Source organism: Orycteropus afer, unplaced genomic scaffold (assembly GCF_000298275.1).
Source record: "Orycteropus afer afer isolate SDZICR_OR568_19922 unplaced genomic scaffold, OryAfe1.0 scaffold00123, whole genome shotgun sequence".
Taxonomy (NCBI): Eukaryota; Metazoa; Chordata; class Mammalia; order Tubulidentata; family Orycteropodidae; genus Orycteropus; species Orycteropus afer.
Genome location: NW_006921710.1, coordinates 7123098 through 7133729, shown reverse-complemented (window position 1 = coordinate 7133729; position 10632 = coordinate 7123098). Strand labels below are relative to the sequence as shown.

Sequence of the window (10632 nt, the reverse complement as noted above, 5' to 3'; positions counted from 1 at the left end):
AGACAGGTATATGAGTTAAACATTTACCTGAGGTAGATACACTCCTTGGAGAGAACAATCATGGGAGAAAGAAGGGCTGTCTGTGCACAGGGAGACAGCTCAGGGGACAGGAGTGCATGGAGGGATGGACACTGGGAAGAGGTAACTATGGGGAGGAAGTGGGAGGGGAGCTGTTGCATCGGGTTAAATTGTTGTCAATGTCATGAGACAAAGTGTATGTGAACTGCTGTATGGAAAGTGAATTTGCTCTGTAAACTTTCACCCAAATCACAATTGGAAAAAAAAAAAAGATAATGAAAGTAGAGGGATTAGAAACAAGGACTGCTGTCAACTCTTTGCAAGGATGGGAGTGTTGCTTTTAATTTTAAAAGATGTTGTAGCTGATGGGAATAATACTGTAAAAAGAATAGACTTAAGGGTTTGGGAGATAGGAGTATGTTTTACTTGGGGAAGAAAATATGCACAGAAAAGTATGTCATATGAGAAAGGAAGTAGGCTCATTCTGTGTATGGCCCTCGGCTGGACTTAAAATCACAGTAGGTACGAGGCATAAGAAAATAGATTGAATGCAATCCATGAAAATCTGTTCCAGCAGTCAGTGTTGCCCCAAACTGGGATGGCTTGCTTTAGGATTGAGTAAAATTTTTATTACTAGATGTGTCGAAGCATCTATAGGTTAGACTAGTATTTCTCAATTATTTTGTGTTTATAGCAAACTTTTGGGTGTGATCATTTTTGATGACACACTTGAAAGCCATGTTATATAGGCCAGCAATAGTGGTAGCACAATAATTTCTCCACTGTAACAGTGACCTTAGAAGCATCCACAGTTAGTGTGCTGTACTTTTGGTTGCCTTTCAGCATCCTTTTTGCTGTCTGTATAGAAATCCTGAGTGCTTTAATAAAGCTCTCTTTTATACTCAAAAGAAAGAATTCCTCTCCAGTCCACTGAAAACACACAGTCTCTCTTTGTGCCAGAGGTTATACTATTGCTCCCATCAGAAGAAAGTTGTGCTGTTCCTACACACTGCACAGTCACATAAAGATCAAACCCCAGTCTAGCAGACATCACTGAAAAAGGCTTATCAGTCAGTGATCTATTGCAGACAACAGAAGCCACTCTACCTATTAGGAACAGAAGGGGATTTATTGATACAGGAAATTAAGTGCTCACAAAATTGTTGGAAGGGCTGGAAAACAGACTCTAGTTTAAGCTCGCAGGAACAACTCCTAGCCTCCAGAGCCACTCTGCTCTGGGGTGATAAGGAAAGCTGCCACCTCTATAAGAAGTTGATAAATCAAGAAGCAAGAAATTGTTGCCACCTTAGCTAACTACAGACCCACTCTACCAACACCCGCCATGGCTGCTTCAGAGAGCTGTAGAATGAAGAAGGTGCCAACTCCAGAACCACCACACCCTTGTCATGATCAGCAAAAGCAAAATTATGCCCTGTATCCTCTCATCCTGCCTGTTTCCATTGCAGACTCAGTTCAGCGTCTCTCAGGAGCACACCTGATCTGCAGAATCAAAATCATGTTCAAAACTCTAATTGCAAAGGAGTTTAAGAAACTTCCATTTTAGCTTCCCAACCTTTGCACACTAAAGAGGGTTGAACTGGATATCGAGCAAGTCATTGCACTGTATCTGCCACAAACAGTATCTTTCTTAAGTCGTAGCAACATTCAAAGTTGGTGGTGTCCTAGTGAAAGGTTCCCTGTACCCTGTGTGCTGCTACATACTTGGCATGCCAACCTTGGGAGCCACTTTACTAGGTGAGGAGGTAAAATTGAGAAATCAAACACCAGATACGTGCTTGAAATGGACTTTGCAACTGTAAGTGATTTCACAGTTTTAGCAAAATGTAAATTAGAACATAATTTACCACTAGAGAGAAGATACTTCTAGAAGCACTGCCAACCATTAAGTTTTTTCTAATATCAGTTCCATGTATTAAGTCTGGGTTGATGTTTTACAGATGGGTTGTCTTTGCTTCCATGCCCTGTCGCAGTCATCACAAAGCAGCTGCCTATTAGAGACTGGAAAAGAAATCCAGTAGGTCTCACATCTGTCTGGCTGAAGCCATCAGTGATCTCACTCAACAAAGAGCAAAACAGTCTGACATGTTCTCCTGTTCCTAATGAATTTTTTTTTTTAAGTTTTTGGCATTCACATATTCATTTATCCATTCATTCAAGAAATATTTACTGAGCAACTCTGGACTAGGCACTGGGAATACAACACAGAACAAGACTGTTGGTGAGGATCCTGTTCTCATGGAGCTAATATGCTAATGGAGGGAGGTGGACAATAAACCAATAAACAGATACCTAGGATGAGTTCAGATTGTGATAAGTATGGAGGAACTAAGAAGGTTATAGTGCAGAGAGTAGTTGTGTGTTGGGGGGAGAAGGCATTTTAGATGCTAGGGCAGAGGGAATTATCTTCTGTTTCGTCCATAGATGGTTGCTGCTCTGCTGTCTTCATAGTGCCCCAGCTCTGCAGGGACCACTGCTCACTTGACTACTGAGCCAGCTCAGACCTCAAAGGCTGGTCTTGATTGGAGACAGGCAAGAATGATGATTTGGGCTTGGTTCAAGGTTGGTTTCAGCAAATAAATCAAGGAATGTACAAGATCAAGGATGCAAGTGTATAGGTTTGGCTCCCTGACGCTTCTCATGTTCTTCATGGAATTATGGCTGAAGTTCAGTGATCAGTGGATCCTTCACTGAGGGAGGTATCTGCCAAGGTGAAGGAGCCAGACCTGAGACCTTGTTGCCTCCTATACCATTTTGCTGAATTTAGAGGCCTAGCTAGTAGCCTTTGAGACAGCTCTTATGCCCAATTGTGTTTTTCCATGGTTTGTCTTTACTGAGTCAGCAGGGCTGGCCATGGCTACCACAGATGCTGGACCCACTCTAGACAAATTTTCCTTAGTAGATAGCTATTGCTTCCTCAGGGTCATTAGCAGAGGGCCAGTGCAGGCCACATTTCTCTTTATGCTTATACATTTATACTCACATACTAACATTCAAGCCATCCTGAGGGATTGGGAGTCCCAACATTAGAGAAAAAAATTACAAACTGTTTTTCAAGGCTGATCTCAGTCCACTTTAGAAAACTACATGCACAAAGATACCCCACATGGGAGGTTTGCTCACTGACATCTCGTTTCCTCTTCAGGTCCACTCCTCTCCCAGAAAGCACCTCCACACTGTGAGCCAACCTTATTCCTTGTCCACAGTCTGCGACTTCTGTCCTATAGCCTTGTGAAGCTTGTTTTATTTGATCTTGCGTTTTGAGAGAGTCCATACTCTCGAGATAACATAGCCATTGTCTAATATCTTTTGTCTTATCCCTCTTACACATTTTCTGGTCTGTGTTCTTCATCTGCCCTTTGCATACTGCTTTTCATTGGTCCTGTGCTCATTTATTCCTGCAAAGTCATCTTTGAATGGAAGCAGCTCTATCTGGGTCTACATTTGCTCATTAATATGAGTAGATTCACCTTGACTCCCTTCCCTGTTGATCTGAGCAATGGCTGAATCTTACCGTTAGAACCTAAACTGAATCTCTGGCCTTTGATGCTTCTTGAGGAAAGTGGGCAGGGGGCAGGTGCCATCTTTACTATTTCCCATGCTTGCATCCAGTCTGAATCTCCAGCCTCTGGTGTTCCGACCCCATGGTAGGGCTTGCCTTGCATTTTCAGCCCTCCTCTCCAGTTCAGGGCATTCCAGCCCCTCGAAAGAAGGTCTGGGTCGGTGTGATTTCCTGGGAGTCATAGGACTTTTGGTGGGTTTCTGTGTACTTCTTAATGCTTGGTTAATATTGTTCAAGAAGTTCATGTGACTCCTAAAATACACTTATCCTTCTGTCCTTCAGCACTTCCTTAAAGTAGGCCAACCTTTCTTATTAGAAAGCTGGGGCAGTGGAAGAAGTGAAGCAGCTCTACCCCAGACCTGCCCATGCTTCCTGCCTCATCCCTCCACCTGGGCATTGCCAGACCTTCAGAACATTATCTCACATGTGTAAGATGCACAGCATCTCCTCATTCTCTTCCAGTAGCTCCATGTTTTATTGTATATAGCAGATCTTCAGGAGCTCTGGTAGCATAGTGCCTAATGCACTAGACTGCTAACCAGAAGGCTGGCGGTTCAAACCCACCAGCCACTCCTTGGAAGGAAGGTTGGGCAATCTACTTCCATAGTGATACTGCCTCGGAAACCCAAGGAGGGGTCGCTATGAGTCGGGTTCGACTCCATGGCAAATAACAACAACAACAGCAGATCTTCAGAGTTACAGCATGAAGTCTGGCCATTCTCTTGTTTCAATAACTTTTTCTCTATGTATTGGGCTGTATTTCTATGGGTTCCAAGGAGGGGGGTTAGGCAAATGGACACTTAATATGCCATCTTTCAAGTAGCTCTTCAGCTGCTTAATATTTTCAATAATGAGAAAATGAAGATAAAATATGTCAAATGATTAAGGAGAACATACATTTTTAAAAATCAGAAAATTAAGACTAGAAAAGATAAAAGAAATGAGTAAAAGGATGAAAATTCACAGTGCTAAGATAAAATCTGGGCAGTTAGGAAATGAAGTTATTGTACGTAATGCTGCTATGCATTTTTTTTAGTACTAAAATTTTGTGTGTATTTGACACTTTGTGTATATTTTACAGTTAACATCTCACTACCCACATTTCAATTACTCACTAGTCACATGTGGCTACCAAATTGGACAGCACAGCTTCAGGCAGTCAAAGCTGTCTCTTTATGGAACTTTGTCTGAAAATAAAGCCTCTTGGCTTCTTCCACTTCCTTATCAGTTTCTTTTGGGAACATTTTCTGAATACACTTATTGACATGGTTACTTTCCAAAGATCAGGTTGTTATGGAATAATCAGCATTATGCAAAAATGGAGTGTGACTCCATCATTACATAACTGCCAAACCACTGAGAGTCATGGCCCAGCCAAGTTGACACATAACTTTAACCTTCATAGCCGGCATTACTCTTGCCTCACACCTCAGCATTCATTACTGCCAGACATACGTTGTTAATGCACAAAATAGTTGGATAGTGGATGTTTTACTGTTGTCATAAATGTGAAATGTCAGATAAGGAGATAGTTGATAAGTGAGGAGTAGGTGTAAATCTTGGGAGTCATAGGACTTTTGGTGGGCTTCTGTGTACTTTACATACAAGTGTTTTAAGTAAAAAAAAAAAAAAAAAAAGTCTGAGGTGTTCAAAATAAGAAAGAAGGAAATGTGTCTCTCATCCAGAAGATCTATGTTATTATTTGTTTGTTCATTGCTGAGGCAGCCATAAACTAATGACAGTGGATTTTAGAACACTTGGGCTTCCTTTGAGTAAAGAATGGTTGACAGCATACCAGAACCTTGGCTTCTTGCCATTAGCCATATGTGGATATCTTGAGCTGTATTTGGAAGTCATAGAGCAGAAATAAGTGGCGTAACGCCAGCCGAGGTTACAATTATATAGAAGCCTGGGTTATACATATTCCTGGGTCAGGTATACAGTATGTGGCTTCCCAGGCCCAGAGAAGGTGATGGAGGTGAAGGGGTCTGAGTCAGCAGTTAGAAAGAAGGAATACCAGAGGGACCTGGCAAGAGAGAAAATTCAAAGGGGGCTGGTGGGAGATTAGAAGGTTAGGTGGTTCTTAAATCCTTTCTGCACTAGGCACAGTCCATTGTAACCCACTGCTATCGAGTGGATTCCAGCTCATAGCCACTCTGTGGGACAGAGTAGAACTGCCCCATAGGGTTTCCAAGGCTGTAAATCTTCACAGAAGCAGACTGCCTCGTCTTTCTCCCAAGGAGCAGCTGGTGGGTTCAAACCACCCTCCGTGGTTAGCAGCCTGATGCTTTAATCACCATGCCACCAGAGCTCTTTAGACCACTGTAGTAACTTCAAAAGAAAACATGCCTGTTGCCTTGGGCCCAATTAGTGCTACTGTGTAGCAGCTTGGGAGTGGGCAGTGTCTGTCTGGCTCCCACATCCCCGGATTGTGGAGAGTCACTGCTAAGCATATAACCCAGTGGCAGCATGGCAGCTCCCTGTGCAGACTCCCCTCCGAGCTGGTAATACTGCCCTAAACCACTAGGCCCTCTGTCTTTTGCTTTGTCATAGTCTTTATGACATTATAGAGTCCCTTTGTACCAAAATGTTATCTAAGATTGCCTTTAAATCTAAAATCAATTGGATTTTGTTTGCTTATTTGATGTCACTCTAGGTAGGGATGAGGGAAGAACACTGCTAATTGACTCAGGAAGTAATTCCAATCCAAAGGAGCAGTGATGCCTGAATTCCCCTAACAGAAAAGCTCTTTCATTTCAGAGCTACCATTCCCACCTTACCCCCTCATTGCAGTGTAAGAGAAAGGCCCTTTCTCAATTTATTCCCATGAGCAATTCATTTATTAATTCAACAAGAATTTATGACTTGCATACTCTACACCATTACTCTTGAAATACAGGCTTTGATCCTATTTGTCTACAGTGTTTTTGCTGACATAGGACTTTTTTTATGGCTTTTGTTGGACATTTTAATTTTAAAATGAGAAGCTAACTCAAGCACTCTTAGACTGCCACAGTGATGGCTATGAGGTCCCACCTCTAGTTATTCACCAGAAGCATTCTACATATAAATTCCCCTTACAAAATAATGTTGCCTTTTTCTAAATGAGTTTGTGATTGTTTAAATGCTCACTGGTCCTCCTTTTACCTTTGATCCCACTGACTTGACAGTGTGGATGGCTAAGTCATTGCTGAGGTGTGTGACAGGATTGGGATTGGGCCAGAAGCATGATGCCTTCTTCACACCTAGTGTGCACAGACATCACTTTGTACAGCAGGTCAGGATGCAGTCTTGGGGTGGGCACCAGGGTCTTGGGGGTGCTGGGCTTTGCCCTCCTCCTGACTTGTGATACTGGGCTGGTCTATGGGTCGGAGTGCCAGAATCGGCCTTCTGTTCTGTGTTTCTTAGTGCCTTTCCCAACCCCCTCTGCTTCAGTACAGCACTTCAGCCTCCAGGCCCACTGATGGATCCACTGACGAAAGGGTCCTGTGGGAGTCAGATGGCACAAACCCTTCTATGGAAAGCAAAGTCATCTCTCTCCTTTGGCATCCAGCCCCTTCAGACATGGCCAACAAAAGACCCTGAACTAGAGTCCCAGGTCAACCTGTAAGTAAGTAAAAGAATCTTCCTTCACTTTGGGCTCATGCTCACCATAGATTGAAATCCCTTAATGCTCAAGAGGAAAATACTTTTTACCTTTTTTGGGGAGAGTGTGGGAGAAGGGAATGGATGTTTGGTTGGGAAATTGTATCTCTGGACTTAGACACATCTTATTTGTATCTTAATTTCTTCAGCAATATTTGTTGAACACCTACCAGGCCCTGTATCAGGGGTAACAAACAGAACAGATCCAGTTCCTGTGCTCAAGGGGCTTATGCTCATGGGCATATAGACATAAATCAAATAATCATACAAATCTATACTAACAAACTGTGATACATGCTATAAAATGTGTTGCCTTGATTCAATAAACATCAACAGAATGTCTTTTATATGCCAGCAACATTGGAGATATGTGAGAATAAGACATTTTCTTTACCCTTGAGTATCAAATAGCATTTAGAAGGAAAAATAAGATAATTTCACTATCATACTGAAGAAATTATAATAACTAATATATCAATAGATAAGTCCCATGTGTTATCCTCCTGTTTACACCTGAATCCCCAGGGCTTTGTTATGGCACACGGTACTTGTTGGATGAATAAGTAAATGAATGGAGAAACTACCACAGAAGAACAGTGCTTAGCTGTCCAGTGGAATCAGAGGCAACTACCTGAAATAATATGATTGACTTAAAAATAAATGAGACGCCTCATAAATTCAATGCAACAGATATTTATTGATGCTGACTGTACCCAGTGCTTTTCTGAGGCTAATTCTTAACTAGAAACATGAATCAGAATCACCTATGGGACTTAAAAAACTAACTAAGCCAAAGGCCTACCCCCGGCGAGTCTGATTCAATGATCTGGAGTGGATGGAAGAGGAGTATTCAGGTACTTGCCCTCAGAGAACTTATAGCCAGTCCAGGGAGAGAGACAGTAACCAAATAACTGCAGTGCTCTAGAAAAGAAGTGTGAATAAAGTGCTATATGGACTCACACGATTGCCATTGAGTTGTTTCTAACTCATGTCAACCCCATGTGTGTCAGAGTAGAACTGTGTGTGCTCCCCAGTGTCTTCAGTTGCTGATTTTGGGAAATATATTGGCAGGGAAGGCACTCTGGTTGCATAGTGGTTAATACACTCAGCTGCTAACCAAAAGGTTGGAGGCTTGAACCCACCAGCCACTCCACGGGAGAAAGATGTGCCTGCTTCCACAAAGATTTATAGCCTTGGAAACCCTACAGGGCAGTTCTACTCTGTCCTATAGAGTCACTATGAGTCAGAATCGACTCCATGGCAGTGGTTTGGGTTTTTTCTTTTTTTAGATTGCCAGGTCTTTCTTCCAAGGCATTTCTAAGTGGACTCCAACTGCCCAGTTAGTAGCCATGTGTGTTTAACACTTTGCCACTCAGGGACACCATAAAGTGCTATAAGAATAAGTAATCTGCTGGAGACTGGAAAGAGAAGAGGTAACAGTTGAGCTCAGTCTTGTAGGGTGAACATTGATTAGGTAGAAAGGGGGAAGGCAGCTACCTTCAACAGAAGAAACTGCAGAACAAAGGCTCAAATCCACGAAGTCATGTATCATCAATTTTGATAGGCAGCAAACTAGTGGTTCTTAACCTAGGCTGTCCATATGAATCACCAGGAAAACTTTAAAAATGTATCTTAGGGGCAGCATTTGCCCAAGAGCAAGTCTCAGAAGGCAGGAAGGGGCTAGGAAAGAAGGATAAAGGGAAACAGGAAACAGAAGCGGGAAGAGGACTTTTAACATTGAAGGGATTGCAAACCAATGTCACAAAACAAAATGTGTATAAACTATTGAATGGAAAACTAATTTGCTCTGTAAATTTCACTCAAACGACAATCAAAAGTTCAACAACAACAGCAACAAAAAAAGTATAGAAGCCTGCATCATCCCTCCAAAATTCTGAGGCTTAGGGAAGGACCAAGCACCAGTAATTTTTTTTTTCTCCCCAGCAATTTCTACATTGACATTGATTACATTTTTCAAGTTGTGCAGTTATTTCTCACTATCCTTTTGCTAACTATTCCACCATCATTAGCATAAACTCAATGCCCCTTAAACACTAGTATTTTTAAAAAGCTCCCCAGATGATTCCTAAGTGCAGCAAACATTGAGAAACACTGCTTTTAAAACAATTAACCGCACATAGTTAAACACAAAATCATCATGAAGGGCCTTGTATGCCTAGCTAACGACCCTAAACTTGCAGTTCACATAGTTTAGACTATGATGATGAAATGATGAAACTGATGATGACTAGCTCTGTAGCAGATTTCTGAAGAGAAACTAGGATATGTCTGGAGTCACAGTTGACTTTTCAGAGCTACTATCATATCTTCTATAAATTGCCCTGCAGATGAATGTGAGAATTGAAAGGTTACTGAATTATCGGAATGCCAGGCTCCTGTTTCTTGGAGGCCTCTGATGAACTAGGGTCCTCATGGCCCCAGCATGCTGTCGAGGGAGGTGAAAGAACCCAGGCCTTAATGTACCCAAACCAAACCAAAAGCCAGACCCACTACCATCCATTCAATTCCGTCTCATGGCGATCCCCATTGGGTTTCCGAAGCGGTAAATCTTTACGTAAGTTGTTGTTGTTGTTGTTGTTATGTGCCATCGAGTCGGCCCCGACTGTCTCTGTGGCGCAATCGGTTAGCGCGTTCGGCTGTTAACCGAAAGGTTGGTGGTTCAAGCCCACCCAGGGACGTGACATGCCACTCTTCTTTACGTAAGTAGACTGCTCTATTTCCCTTCCGCAGAGCGGCTGGGTAACAGTTAAATGTCTTAGGCACTGTGCCACCAGAGCGCCTTTAACCTACCAAAGATGGGGCAAGAGGGAGAACGGCCAGCTTTCCTTCCTTCATTACGCACTAGAAGAGGTGCATAATTTAATTAACCGCTGTGTGGAGCCCATGGAACAGAGAACTTTTGGTTGGGGGCTTTGACGTAGTCATCCAAAGGCCTTCAGCTAAGAGCTCGGGGCTGGGGCCGTAATCATCATCCTGGACGAGGCTGGGTGCTGCCTCTTTATCAAACTACAAACTCCACAGTGCACTGCGTGGATGACGCACTAAAAGGGGCTGAAGGACTGCTGGAGAACCTATGAAACAGCAGAAGCAATCCGACTTGGCATCATCCGGGCCCTATTGGTGAATCCGTTTAGGAGTAGGGCTGAGCCCTAGTAATTGGTGACCACAGGGCTGGCGGAGTTGCTGCGAGCGGGAAGCGGGAAGCGGGAAGGGGTAGTGGTGAGTGGAGGTACCGGGATAGTGGCTATCGCTGGGTAGGACCGAGCGATATGAGCACTACTGTCATTATACAGTAACTGAGCGGCTCATTTCTGAATTTCATGTCCCCTCCCGGTAGTCTCACCCCGCAGTACCTGGGAATGGGCGGG

General features: G+C 43.1%; 1 non-coding gene across 1 annotated transcript; it reads left to right on the top strand.

Moving 5' to 3' along the window:
* Window positions 1–9868: 9868 nt before the first annotated feature.
* Window positions 9869–9942, top strand: TRNAN-GUU. Its single transcript has one exon. It is a non-coding gene; the product is annotated as a tRNA-Asn (tRNA).
* Window positions 9943–10632: the final 690 nt, after the last annotated feature.